Genomic DNA, 15598 nt, shown 5'->3' on the forward strand with positions numbered 1-15598 from the left:
GATCTGCTGTGCTGGATGCAATTTTAACTCTTTTTTTATTTTTATTTATTTTTTTTTTTTAATATGTACTCAGTTATCTGATGTTTTGTCTACGTATTTCATGGTGGCATACTTGCATACTTGGCCTGATCAGATGCTGTCTGAACATACCATGGACATGATATTGGTAGCATTGATCATCAACTAAAAATTATACATGTCAAAAAATGTAGACAGTTTAACATTTATAAGAACTGGAGATTTATGATACAAAATACAAAGAACACGTTAAAATGCATATTTTAATTTGTGTACCATGCTGGGTCTGTGTTTTCTAACATCTATGCAGCTAACTTAAATGTTTCACAGCTGGAAGAAGAGTGCCAGTGAAGGAACTGCCCTGATTATTCATTCTGTGTCATCTCTCCTAAGCCTAAGTGCAGTGGCATAAACATCTAGCAGCCTGAAGTAAAAAATAAATCATTAAGAATGCTACTATGGCTCTTTTATTATAAAAACTTTACTTTGTCCTAAAAAGATTTTACTGTTTTAGCAACCTGTATTTACTTTAATATTTGATGAATAACTGACTGAACTATAACATGCACCTAGTGCAAAGATTAAGGAAGGGAAAGAATGTATGTAATTCCCTGATGTCTGATTTTATGTTTAGCTGACAATGCGTAAACACTCGTTCATCAAATGCTGCCCATAGGTACAAAACATATGCATTGTAATAGCACTTAAGTACTCCAGGTATAATAAAAATAATTGCACTCATTTCAGGTCTTAATTTAAGCTTTTCTGTTCTCTGGGGATCTGAAGATGGCCTTTCAAGGCTGAAGCTGTTTATGATTGCATCATAAAAAAGTGATTGAGTGAAAAATACAAAAAATAATACATTTACAAGAAATTTTGAGAAAATGTCCTACAATGAAATGTGATTCCCTTGTAACTTTCAGCTTGCTTTCAAAGAGATAAACAACCATTTGCATATATCCCATAGATGTACCCACTGAATTGATTGTGTAAACTTTGAGTAACTAAAATTTTATAGTATTAAAGACATCCCTCTTGCACAGGATGTCCTGCCTCCATTTCAAAATGCAACTGGTCACATTGAGAAACTGCACTGCAGAAATAAAATTAAACTCGCATTGGGATAACATTAATTGTAAAGTATCAAAAGGTTTGGTATCAAGTCCATTCCCACTCATAATTTAAATAAACAACATTTAATTTTGTTTTGAAAGATAATGTCCTGTGCTGACAGCAGTAGAGCTTGAACTAAGCCTCACTAGAGAGCCTGCACTGCAGCTGACAAGGTCTGCAACAAACACATAAGAAACAGTTCAAGGGTTAGTCTCATACACATTCCTTTTAAAGAATTTCAGATAAGAAACTGATTATCTGATGGTATCATAAACAGACACAGACAGCCTTTAATTATATGAACCTGCGCACATTACACGTGTCTGTCCTCTCTTGGGGTATTCCTGTGTGGTATGGGATTTTTACCAGATAGTATATTGAGAAAATCCAAATTAGAACAGTTATTTTTTGCTAGAACGTTAACAAGGCAAAATCAAAGGCATAGCTGTGTGTCAGTACAGGATTGACAGATGAACTGAAAAAATTCAAACAAGGGAGCTCATTTTGTATTATAACAAAAAGTGGAAGATGGGATCACAAATATGATACGTGAGTTGGGGTGGCAGTCATTAAAACAAATGCATTTCTTGCTGTAGTAAGATCTGGCCTCATAACTTTCTCTTCTGAACGCAAAAATATATTTCACCTACATGGGGAGAAATGACAAACTCAATAAAACAAGAGAAATAAGAGCTCACAAAGTAAGATTTAAGTCTTCATTTTCCCCTTGTGCTATCAAGAGTATGATGACAAAACAAAGAAATAATTCGAAAATGATTGTTGAACCCTCTGCCAAGCACTTGAGGGTTATATATATATCTAAAAACAAAGATGATGTGACTTACCAAACGAAGTGCTGGCAGGTTGATAGACACACAAACTAACACACACAAACACACAGAATTCAAGCTTTTGCAACAAACTGTTGCCTCATCAGGAAAGAGGGATGGAGAGGGAAAGACGAAAGGATGTGGGTTTTAAGGGAGAGGGTAAGGAGTCATTCCAATCCCGGGAGCGGAAAGACTTACCTTAGGGGGAAAAAAGGACGGGTATACACTCGCACACACACACATATCCATCCACACATATACAGACACAAGCAGACATATTTAAAGACAAAGAGTTTGGGCAGAGATGTCAGTCGAGGCGGAAGTGCAGAGGCAAAGATGTTGTTGAATGACAGGTGAGGTATGAGTGGCGGAACTTGAAATTAGCGGAGATTGAGGCCTGGTGGGTAACGGGAAGAGAGGATATATTGAAGAGCAAGTTACCATCTCCGGAGTTCGGATAGGTTGGTGTTAGTGGGAAGTATCCAGATAACCCGGACGGTGTAACACTGTGCCAAGATGTGCTGGCCGTGCACCAAGGCATGTTTAGCCACAGGGTGATCCTCATTACCAACAAACACTGTCTGCCTGTGTCCATTCATGCGATTGGACAGTTTGTTGCTGGTCATTCCCACATAGAATGCGTCGCAGTGTAGGCAGGTCAGTTGGTAAATCACATGGCTGCTTTCACATGTGGCTCTGCCTTTGATCGTGTACACCTTCCGGGTTACAGGACTGGAGTACGTGGTGGTGGGAGGGTGCATGGGACAGGTTTTACACCGGGGGTGGTTACAAGGGTAGGAGCTAGAGGGTAGGGTAGGCGGTTTGGGGATTTCATAGGGATGAACTAACAGGTTACGAAGGTTAGGTGGACGGCAGAAAGACACTCTTGGTGGAGTGGGGACGATTTCATGAAGGATGGATCTCATTTCAGGGCAGGATTTGAGGAAGTCGTATCCCTGCTGGAGAGCCACATTCAGAGTCTGGTCCAGTCCCGGAAAGTATCCTGTCACAAGTGGGGCACTTTTGTGGTTCTTCTGTGGGAGGTTCTGGGTTTGAGGGGATGAGGAATTGGCTCTGGTTATTTGCTTCTGTACCAGGTCGGGAGGGTAGTTGCGGGATGCGAAAGCTGTTGTCAGGTTGTTGGTGTATTGGTTCAGGGATTCCGGACTGGAGCAGATTCGTTTGCCACGAAGACCTAGGCTGTAGGGAAGGGACCATTTGATGTGGAATGGGTGGCAGCTGTCATAATGGAGGTACTGTTGCTTGTTGGTGGGTTTGATGTGGATGGATGTGTGAAGCTGGCTATTGGACAGATGGAGGTCAACGTCAAGGAAAGTGGCGTGGGATTTGGAGAAGGACCACGTGAATCTGATGGAACCAAAGGAGTTGAGGTTGGAGAGGAAATTCTGGAGTTCTTCTTCACTGTGAGTCCAGATCATGAAGATGTCATCAATAAATCTGTACCAAACTTTGGGTTGGCAGACCTGGGTAACCAAGAAGGCTTTCTCTAAGCAACCCATGAATAGGCTGGCGTACGAGGGGGCCATCCTGGTATCCATGGCTGTTCCCTTTAATTGTTGGTATGTCTGGCCTTCAAAAGTGAAGAAGTTGTGGGTCAGGATGAAGCTGGCTAAGGTAATGAGGAAAGAGGTTTTAGGTAGGGTGGCAGGTGATCGGCGTAAAAGGAAGTGCTCCATCGCAGCGAGGCCCTGGACGTGCGGAATATTTGTGTATAAGGAAGTGGCATCAATGGTTACAAGGATGGTTTCCGGGGGTAACAGATTGGGTAAGGATTCCAGGCGTTCGAGAAAATGGTTGGTGTCTTTGATGAAGGATGGGAGACTGTATGTAATGGGTTGAAGGTGCATCATCTTTGTTTTTAGATATATTTTTCCCACATGGAATGCTTCCCTCTATTATTTTTATTTTTATATATATATATATATATATATATAAAAACAAAGATGAGGTGACTTACCGAACAAAAGCGCTGGCAGGTCGATAGACACACAAACAAACACAAACATACACACAAAATTCAAGCTTTCGCAACAAACTGTTGCCTCATCAGGAAAGAGGGAAGGAGAGGGGAAGACGAAAGGAAGTGGGTTTTAAGGGAGAGGGTAAGGAGTCATTCCAATCCCGGGATTGGAATGACTCCTTACCCTCTCCCTTAAAACCCACTTCTTTTCGTCTTCCCCTCTCCTTCCCTCTTTCCTGATGAGGCAACAGTTTGTTGCGAAAGCTTGAATTTTGTGTGTACTGCCAGCGCTTTTGTTCGGTAAGTCACCTCATCTTTGTTTTTATATATAATTTTTCCCACGTGGAATGTTTCCTTCCATTATATATATATATATATATATATATATATATATATATATATATATATATATATATATGGGGGGGGGGGGGGGAGAATTTGTAAGATTTTAGATGGATAACAAGTTAGACGGGAATCAGTGCAAGGATGAATTAATACTGATGCCAAGAGCAGCATATTTTGCACATACAGTTATCTCTGTGTTTGCCTAAAGACAAGATTAATGATCTGTTCTGTGTATTTTCATTACTAGTCATGTTATTGAAATACATGGCTAAGTGACATTTATGTGACTATTGCCTGCATTAGATGTCAATGAGCAATTACCACTGAGAGACAGCAGTTGGCAGCGCCAGCAGTGGATGGTATATAATGTGCTTCAGGAGGAAGTGGACACTGTGCAGTCATTTTCATAGTGTGAAAATGGAATGATTTATCTGATGTGCAAAAGGGCATGGTCATTAGCTTTTGGGCCAATGAAGGAAGCATTTTACAGTGAAAAATAAAATAATAAGTATCTGTTTGGATTCTGGTCATGTTAGTTAGTCCAGTTTAGTTTGGTAACATGTGGTACAATTTCACTTGCATCCTGTACTGTGCATCACAATGCTCTGTTAAAGGATTACCTCTTTTCTGATGAATCTGGATAGTATGTAATTCCAGTTGCTCTGTAGAAGTTTGTGGAGCAGCTATGCTGTGGCAAACCTATGCAGACTCCTCCAAAGTATCTTCTCTGCTGCAGAAATTCCTAAAGCCTTCTGACTAACAATTTATACCAAATCATCAAATGATGGCTGAACATGTATTTCCACTTTGTGATCTGTTTCCAAATGTTTATTGCATAACTACATTTACAATTCAGTCAATTAATGTGACACTAATACATTCTTTTCCTATGAAAACTCAAACATTAGCACCATCACTCTAACCATAATACAAAACTTTCTTACATTACAATCAAAGAACATCATTTGTTTTTCTCCTAAGAGATTCCACGATCCTGTCTATTTTGTATGCATCTTGTGGGTCCATGGACTGCATACCAGATGCCGAGCAAATAGTCAGCATTCTCCTGGCTTCCACGCACTGTGGCTGTATCTTTCCTCATATGCCCTCTCTGTAGGAACAGATGTGATATGCACAGAAGGTCTGTTGATATTTGGCCTCCTATTTTATGTAAACATCTTTAGCTGATGTGACAATTCTTCATATAGCAGAACTGGCTTGATCCACAGTGTCCAGTTAAACTACAATTTCCAAAATGGCTAAGTTGGTAAACTGTTAGCATGCCACTGTGGTTAAAGTATACTGTGCTTGGCAAAATGTTGCTAGCCCAAATCAGCATTGAGGCAACTGTGGTTCACCACAACCCATAGATGACGGTATTGAATCATGGCTGCAGAGATCTGTATGGGTGATAGATGTGCAACTATTGAGCAACTGACAGCCCAGGTGAACCAAGGGACTGCCAACATTGTCTTCTAAATGACTGTTCGGTGAAAGTTGCTGTGTATGGGCATCTGCGTAAAGCACCTGGTTCATACACCCATACTGACTGCTCTTCATTGGTGACAGAAGTAGGAATTAACATGTCAGTACTGCAACTGAATATCCACTGAATGGGTACACAAGGCCTTTTCATGAGAATCATGTTTTATGCTACAGTGGACAGATTGCTGTTGGTGTGTACAGTATGAAATATGTGCAACAATCATCGGAAGGGTCCAGACTGGAGGAGGGAGACTATGATCTGTGTGATCTCATCTTTCTGGTAGGCACAATGGACCAAAACAAGTATGTATCCATCCCTGGGGACTACATCCACTCCAATGTGCAATTTGTTTATCCTTGTCCAGCAGGACAGTGCAATATGTCACACAGATTGCAGTGTATGTGCATCGTTCAGGGTGCGCCAGGATGCATTTACCATCCTCTCAGACATGGCCACCAAACTCCCTGGATTTAAGCCCAGCTGAGATTCTGTGGAACCACCTCTGTTTGGCTTTACATTATGTGGATCCTCAACCAAGAAACCAAGCACAGGTGGCCATGGCACTGGATTCAGCGTAGCACCAAATCCCTGTCAGTATCTTCCAGAACCTCACTGACACTCTTTCTGCATGGCTCCCAACAGCTGACACTACAAAATGTGGTTATTCAGGCTTTTGACAGGTGGTCACATTAATATGACTGTACAATGTAGCTTTTGGAGGTTTTCACCCAATTCAAATATAGTTTTGATTCAGCAGAAATGGCTGGTAAGAATACAGGGTTATTCATAAGTATCTCTGCTGGTTCAGAAGACAACTGCATGAAAACTGCAAGATGTAACTGAATTGTGACTTACTTAATAATAATACAAGATAAGAAAATAATCTTCATATACTCTTTGCCTCTTTGGCAAGGGTTCAGTGCAGGATTCTATATCCTGGTATGTAGGTCTTCAGTAATTTCCCACCTGACACACAAGAAATTGAGAATCTCTGTAAATTTAAAAGAAATTTAAAAATGTACTTTATTAATCATTCCTTCCAAAGACATTCATTTTCTCAGTTTATGAATTGAAGATACCTGTTATCAAATAACTGTTGCCCTTAAAAAACCTTGTTGTATTAGTGTAGAAGTTTAGCTAGCAATAGGAGATAAACAACTATTTGATGACTGGAGAAGTGGCACGGTTGTCAAAGTAGCAGCTTTCCTTTCAATTTTTGACATGTTATGTACAGCTTGGTTAAACACATTTGTGGAAATGCAATGAAAGTTAAATAGAAATGGAGTTTCAACACCTGTTAATGTATATTCAACATAGTCCAAATCCTTGAAAGTTCTTCTTCATGGTGACATCCACAGGATGAACTAAATGAATCAGTTAATGAACTATGTTAATGATGAGGTCATTAGATATGCAAGACTAGTTCAGATAAGTAAATAATGAGAAAGAAGATTAGCCAAGTCCCTTTGAAAGTATCCATTCTGGCAGTGGCCTTAAATGACTCAGGGTAGCTGTGGAAAAATAAAATCTCTTTGACCAAATAGGAAGTTCAAACTTACTCCTCATGAATAAAAGTCCAGCAGTTTAACCACTGTGTCCTGTTAGTTAGTGTTAATGAGAAAAAAATTGCCAAGGATAAGAAATAATCCAAAATGAATAGCAAACCAACATCCTGGCCATGGAAAACCTATTTTAGTTTCTCGCATGGAAGTAAGTGATGTAGAGGCCTTGCAGTGCTATACAATCATTTCTGGATGAGTAGAAAATCTTTCTGTGAATGGGTTTTCATGTGGCTGATCAGTTTTGTGCACACATTCCTTCACAGTTCTAATAAGCAAAGTAAGGAGAACAGCCAGTGATGTGGCATTCCCCCACAGTTTCATTCTGGGTCAGTTTTTCTACTACTCTGCTCTTCTAAGTCTTCTATAACTGATGGACAGTTCTCTTTGAACTTGGGTGGTTGAAGGTGTATCTTGTCAGTTGTGATGTAGTGCTGCTTCAGGTTAACTTTGGGGCTCTCTTTGAATTTCTTCTTTCGACATCTTGATATGGACCAGTCACATCAGAGCTGAACACACACTTTAAGATGGGATGGGTGGGTATACTGACCACATATCCGATGAGAGTTTACATTGTTCTAGAATAGTGTTGGTATTTCCACATCCAGCATCCACCACAACATTGCTATTTGTGTATTTGTCAAATAATTTGCAAGACATTTTGGAGGCACTGTTGCTCGATACGTGTGACATCTTGCTGTGAAACATGCATAGAAGATCAGAAGTTGCTTGTGTAGGACATTTTCTTATGGCAGATGGCCTACAGATCAGCAAACTAAGATGCAAACTTTGCTGTGTCAATAATGGTGCAACACAACTTAAAAAGACTGTTTTACTCGACTGCAGGAGGGAAAAGTGCATATATATTTACCTATATCACTTTAGGTTATTGGCTCAGATTATTGTTTTAAAGTTGTAAGTCTTAACAAAGCTAATACTGAAATTATTTAGAAGAGTCTTTCAGTGTGTATCAGGGAAACTTGTTTGACAATGTTGTGTTCATTGAGCCACTTCTCACATGTTATGGATAATGTATACAGTCCTTGATAAAAAAAAATTGAAACACTTAGATGACATGATTGGATGTCAATGTAAGTTTGTATACATGTAGACCATTCTTTGTGACAGGTAAAACACCCACCATAGTGCATTAGTGTTGTTTGTGGGCCTATTTAGTGTCGTTGCAAGGCCTGGTAGGATATATAACGGCTGTAAACGACATCAAATGTTGAGTGATCACTGTGAAGAACATGAAGATGCCATGTGGTGTTGTGGGACATCGTTATCAGCAGATGAGAGAGCTTGAAAGGGGCTTTGTTGTGGGTCTTCATTTGACCAGCTGGCCAGGTTGTGAAATATCCATTTTTAAGGGCATTAGGATGTGACAGTGGCCTGATGTCAGACTGTATGGGAACATGAGGATGATCATACTCTTCATCAGGTTCCAGTTGACTACATCTGACCATCACAAGGGAGGATTGCCATACTGTGCACGAAGCACATTGGGACCCTTGGCATCTGCACCTGCCATCAGAGAGCAAATAATAGACTCCCTGTAACAGTCTGTGTCACCTTGCACATTGGCTGTAGACTAGCAGCAGCCAGACTAGAGAATTAACATTCCACGTGTGGGCTGCGACTAACAACAAAACACCAATGACTGTTTGGATTTGTGTGGTGACAAGGATGCATGGTCTGCTGATGTGTGGCATCACATTGTGTTAATTGATGAGCCACAGTTCTGCATTCCCCAGGATGACCATCGTGAGCGAGTATGGTGGTGACCTCTTCTTAACAATATCTCTCATTCAGTAATCAAACAATGGAAAATCCAGGATGGGATGTAACAATATTCTGAAAAGGATAGTTGCTACTCGCCATATAGTGGAGATGCTGAGTTGCAGATAGGCACAACAGAAAGACTGTCAGAAAGTGAGATTTTGGCCAACATTCGCCACCCACACACACACGCGCGTCTCTGTGGTGAGTTGTAGATGATGACTGTTCTCAGTGATTTACTAATCAGAGTTAGCAGTTCTCCCTACTGCTCTTCAGTTTATTACCACTATTTTTTCTAGAAGAATTTTTCCATGAACTTTGTATTCGGTCAAGATGCTATATACAGTAGCTCCAGAATCTGTAGTAGATTTGATAATGTTGCTGTATCAGCATATTGCATGGAATTCAGGAAACAAGATCTGGGTATGAAATTTTTATAGCAGGTTTGTTGTTGTTGTTGTTACTGTTGCTGCTGCTGCTGTTATTATTGTTGTGGTCTTTATTCTGAAGACTTTTCATACTAGTCTGCCATTACAAATCTTCACGTAACTATCACGAGCTGTAACAGTTTGAATTTCCTGACTGTAGTTAAGTCTTGGTCTTCCTGTGCTATTTTTATCACACACAATTTTCATTTATTCATAAAACAATTAGTCCTTGTCCCTCAGGACCTGTCCTACCCTTTTATCCTTTGTTTTATTCAAGTACTGCTTTAAAGCTCTGCCCACTTCACTTCAGTACCCATCTAATCTTCTGTAGCACATTCCCAGGTGTAATTTGAAACTTAGTGAGACTGTAGGGGGGGGGGGGGGGGGGGGGGTGTCAAAGTAATGCAGGACTTTTTTTTTTCGTTTTGCCTAATTTCAATTTTAAGGGCTTAAACACGCCCTGAAAGGTGATTTGGCATATTAGATTTAGAAAGAATATCTTTGAAACCATGAAAATAACAAATGTTTTTCATATAAAAGTTGAAATATAATTAACGTCCCTGGAAACTGTACACTCAGCTTTTGTAAAAATATGTGATGGTACAATGTAACCCCACAACCATTAATTAATTTTAAGAAATGAAAACTTTTGCTACAACACACATAAGATTTCACACCACATCCATCCATGAGTAATGAAGCTGGTTTCTCAAATACCAATTTTGGAAAATAAGCTGTACACAATGTGCCGTCAGTGTATTTTCAACATAACTAATTAAAAAATCAAAACATTAATTATTATTCTAATTATTTGTTTAATTATTTTTGTTTTATGATTTAAATTGTTGTTTTATGTTTTAAATTCAGGTTTTTTTAGTTTAGTGTTTCACATACATGTATTTTGTTAATTGAAAATTATAAGTAATTTTTTATTATGATTGAGCGTCAATAATGATAATTTTAAATGAAATGCTTAAAACGTGGTAGTTTTTACACCATGCATTTTGAATGAATGAAATTTCTTCACAGAATACATGCAGCGGACAATACGATATGAAACAAAATTCAGTGGAATTTCAAATCCTGGCGGGTGATTCTCTAAATATCCTGATTTGTACTAGTCATATTTCAGTACATTGGAAATCCTTGGCAAAGAGAACTGATTCTGTGCTGTTGACAGCTGCTTAATTACATTGGTTCTTGAGTGCTCACACCATAATCATTCTGTAGAACTAGATTTTAAAATCTCACAATGGCTGTACCTGTCCTCTGCAGCCTTGTGGGGTCACCAGAAGAACAAGTTGTTTGTCTTCTGATATGATGCTGAAAACAGTTCTTTCACAATGACCAGTTCACTTTTCATAGTTTTAAAAGAAACTAATGGAGACTTTGGACTGAGAAACTGAGAACCTCTTTTTGAAGCTCCATATATTCTTATGATGGCATCAATATCAGGAAACCTAACATCTGACCATGTCAAAAGATATTTGACTGAAGTTTTTTTTCCTAGTGTGGAAGAGAAGTCTGTGTATCATTGTAAAATTTTTGGAGAGGTCCAATGAAAAGAACCATTGGAAGACAAGGAAGTTGTTCAGCTGTTGATCTAAAAAAGGCTTGATATAACAGGTGTAGCCATTGGACATAAATGGTTTTTGATGTTGGAGGACCTTGTGAGATTTTCAGATCTAATTCTGCTGAATGATTATGATGTCAGTCTCCACATGAGAAATAACATAATCAGGCTGCAGTCACTAGTACATAGTCAATTCTTTTTGCCAAAGTTTTCATTGTACTGAAGTATGACTGGTACAAATTAGGATAGCCAGAGAATCACCTGCCATGTTTTGAAATTCTGTTGAATTTTGTTTTATATTGTGTTGTCCATTGCATGTATTCTGTGACAAAATTGTATTCATTCAGTGTGCAAGGCATAAATATGCTATGTTCTAAAAATTTCTTTACTGATTATCATTATTGACTTGGAGCCATAATAAAGAATTTCTTATAATTTTCAATTAACAAAATACACATATGTGAAACTGTAAACAAAAAAACTTTAATTGGAAACATGAAACAACAATTTTAAATATAAGACAAAAATAAGTGAAACAAATAATTACAATAATAATGAATGTTTTGATATTTTAAAATCTAAACCTGATATACCAAATTAACTTCCAGGGTGTGTTTACCCATTTACAAGTGAAATTGGCCAATAATGAAAAAATATATAGTGCTTTACTTTGACTCCTCCCCCCCCCCCCCCTACATATGTTGTTGTTGTTGTTGTGGTCTTCAGTCCTGAGACTGGTTTGATGCAGCTCTCCATGCTACTCTATCCTGTGCAAGCTTTTTCATCTCCCAGTACCTACTGCAACCTACATCCTTCTGAATCTGCTTAGTGTATTCATCTCTTGGTCTCCCTCTACGATTTTTACCCTCCACGCTGCCCTCCAATACTAAATTGGTGATCCCTTGATGCCTCAGAACTTGTCCTACCAACCGATCCCTTCTTCTGGTCAAGTTGTGCCACAAACTTCTCTTCTCCCCAATCCTATTCAGTACTTCCTCATTAGTTACGTGATCTACCCATCTAATCTTCAGCATTCTTCTGTAGCACCACATTTCGAAAGCTTCTATTCTCTTCTTGTCCAAACTATTTATCGTCCATGTTTCACTTCCATACATGGCTACACTCCATACGAATACTTTCAGAAATGACTTCCTGACACTTAAATCAATACTGGATGTTAACAAATTTCTCTTCTTCAGAAACGCTTTCCTTGCCATTGCCAGCCTACATTTTATATCCTCTCTACTTCGACCATCATCAGTTATTTTGCTCCCCAAATAGCAAAACTCCTTTACTACTTTAAGTGCCTCATTTCCTAATCTAATTCCCTCAGCATCACCCGACTTAATTAGACTACATTCCATTATCCTTGTTTTGCTTTTGTTGATGTTCATCTTATATCCTCCTTTCAAGACACTGTCCATTCCATTCAACTGCTCTTCCAAGTCCTTTGCTGTCTCTGACAGAATTACAATGTCATCAGCGAACCTCAAAGTTTTTATTTCTTCTCCATGAATTTTAATACCTACTCCGAATTTTTCTTTTGTTTCCTTTACTGCTTGCTCAATATACAGATTGAACAACATCGGGGAGAGGCTACAACCCTGTCTTACTCCCTTCCCAACCACTGCTTCCCTTTCATGTCCCTCGACTCTTATAACTGCCATCTGGTTTCTGTACAAATTGTAAATAGCCTTTCACTCCCTGTATTTTACCCCTGCCACCTTTAGAATTTGAAAGAGAGTATTCCAGTCAACATTGTCAAAAGCTTTCTCTAAGTCTACAAATGCTAGAAACGTAGGTTTGCCTTTCCTTAATCTTTCTTCTAAGATAAGTCGTAAGGTCAGTATTACCTCACGTGTTCCAGTGTTTCTACGGAATCCAAACTGATCTTCCCCGAGGTTGGCCTCTACCAGTTTTTCCATTCGTCTGTAAAGAATTCGTGTTAGTATTTTGCAGCTGTGACTTATTAAGCTGATAGTTCGGTAATTTTCACATCTGTCAACACCTGCTTTCTTTGGGATTGGAATTATTATATTCTTCTTGAAGTCTGAGGGTATTTCGCCTGTTTCATACATCTTGCTCGCCAGATGGTAGAGTTTTCTCAGGACTGGCTCTCCCACGGCCGTCAGTAGTTCCGATGGAATATTGTCTACTCCGGGGGCCTTGTTTCGACTCAGGTCTTTCAGTGCTCTATCAAACTCTTCACGCAGTATCATATCTCCCATTTCCTCATCATCTACATCCTCTTCCATTTCCATAATATTGTCCTCAAGTACATCGCCCTTGTATAGACCCTCTATATACTCCTTCCACCTTTCTGCTTTCCCTTCTTTGCTTAGAACTGGGTTTCCATCTGAGCTCTTGATATTCATACAAGTCGTTCTCTATCTCCAATGGTCTCTTTAATTTTCCTGTACGCGGTATCTATCTTACCCCTAGTGAGATAGGCCTCTACATCCTTACATTTGTCCTCTAGCCATCCCTGCTTAGCCATTTTGCACTTCCTGTCGATCTCATTTTTGAGACGTTTGTATTCCTTTTTGCCTGTTTCACTTACTGCATTTTTATATTTTCTCCTTTCATCAATTAAATTCAATATTTCTTCTGTTACCCAAGGATTTCTACTAGCCCTCGTCTTTTTACCTACTTGATCCTCTGCTGCCTTCACTACTTCATCCCTCAAAGCTACCCATTCTTCTTCTACTGTATTTATTTCCCCCATTCCTGTCAATTGCTCCCTTATGCTCTCCCTGAATCTCTGTACAACCTCCGGTTCTTTTAGTTTATCCAGGTCCCATCTCCTTAAATTCCCACCTTTTTGCAGTTTCTTCAGTTTTAATCTATATGTACCAAATTTAATCGAGATCATCTATTTCACTTGGCAATGTTTCCTTGAGAGGGAGGTGGCATAATGCACTCACATTCAAGAGGATGACAGAAAAATCTGCACCAGCCATCCAGATTTATGTTTTTCACAATTATCCTAAATCACTTCAGGTGATTGCCAGGATGGTTCCTTCGAAAGGGCACAGCTGTCTTCATGCCCATCCTTCAAACAATCTAAGCTTGTGGTCTGTCTGTAATGACCTTTATGTCAACGCAACATTAAACATTTTCTTTCTTCCTTTGTTTTCCATAGCAGCTTCTATTCTCTTCTTGTATGTACAATTCATCATCTACATTTGGCTTCTATATAAGATTACAGTCGACACAAATGCAAATAAAATATTTACAAACTCTTTAAGTGTGTGTTGTATGTAAATATATTCGTCTTTTCTTACTTTTGCCAATTTTCAGTTCATATCATCTCGACTTCTACAATTGTCAACAATTTTGGTGCTCAAATAGGAAATGCCATTTACTACTTTCAGTGCATAAATTCCTGATCTAATTTCATTTGTGTTATGTAAATGAGTTCTAGTACATTACCCGTATTTCATTTTTATTGATGTTCACCTTGTAACCGCTTTTCAAGGCATTATTCATTTGTTCTCAGTCCTTTTTCATCCCTGACAGATCAATCACATCTTCAGCAAACCTTAAAGTTTTTATATCTTCTCACTCAACAGTAGGAGTGTAGAAGAAATCGAAAGTGTGTGTTCATTCAAAAGCTTTCTCTAAATCTTCGAATGGTGCAAATGTGGGTTTGCCTTTCTTCAATTTATCTTAAAAGATAGATCATAGGTTCAACACACGAATGCATGGCCTCATGACGATATGCATTACTAAAATCTTCTTGGGCTTCCAGTTATATCAGGTGGTTCAAATCCATAAAAGAAAGCACTATAATTTTTTTGGGAATTCCAACATTATAGACTAAAATAATATTTACCTCCCAGAACAGACACTCTCGTGCAACACTAAGTACACTAAAATAAAGCCCTAACTGTATTTGCAAGGAACTGAGGTGTCAAATATCAAATAGAGCACATACACTGCTGTTGGATGTGTATGTATTGATAACCAGCTCCATACTGCTGAAAAGCTGGCAAATGAACTACATAATACTACAGAGCCTCACCAGGTGGCAGCAGTCTTGGCAAAACATGTAATGTAGAAACAACATTAAGTTACATACAAAGTATATCAATTTGTTTACATCAAAACCTTGCTTACAAAATTTTTGCAACATTATTGAGCATGCAGTCATTTTTGCAACCATATTGATCAATAAATATTTAGAGAAAATAATTTACATTTTCTGTTACATTTGGAAAGATGTGCCACATTAAGGAATAATACAATTTGAAGAAAAAATACAGTGATAGCAATATACATGTATACACTTTTTTTTACACATTTACAGTTTTACTGTTTTTTGTATATATAATACAGAAATAAAGCATGTTATGACACATGACATCACATAGTTACAAAATTTTCTAGAGGACAGCAGAACAGCATGAAGAGTATGACAATGTGTAGTACAATATGCAGAGAGGATAGACCCATTATTATTTTCATTGGTCAACATTTTATGCTA

The 15598-nt window shown here is 38.6% G+C and overlaps 1 protein-coding gene across 1 annotated transcript in view; it reads left to right on the forward strand.

Annotated features, from left to right (window-relative positions):
* The window catches only part of LOC124551324, a 198114-nt gene that overhangs the window by 167284 nt on the left and 15232 nt on the right, over positions 1-15598 (forward strand). The window lies entirely within an intron of this gene.

The sequence above is a fragment of the Schistocerca americana genome, chromosome 9 (assembly GCF_021461395.2).
Source record: "Schistocerca americana isolate TAMUIC-IGC-003095 chromosome 9, iqSchAmer2.1, whole genome shotgun sequence".
In the NCBI taxonomy this organism is placed as follows: domain Eukaryota; kingdom Metazoa; phylum Arthropoda; class Insecta; order Orthoptera; family Acrididae; genus Schistocerca; species Schistocerca americana.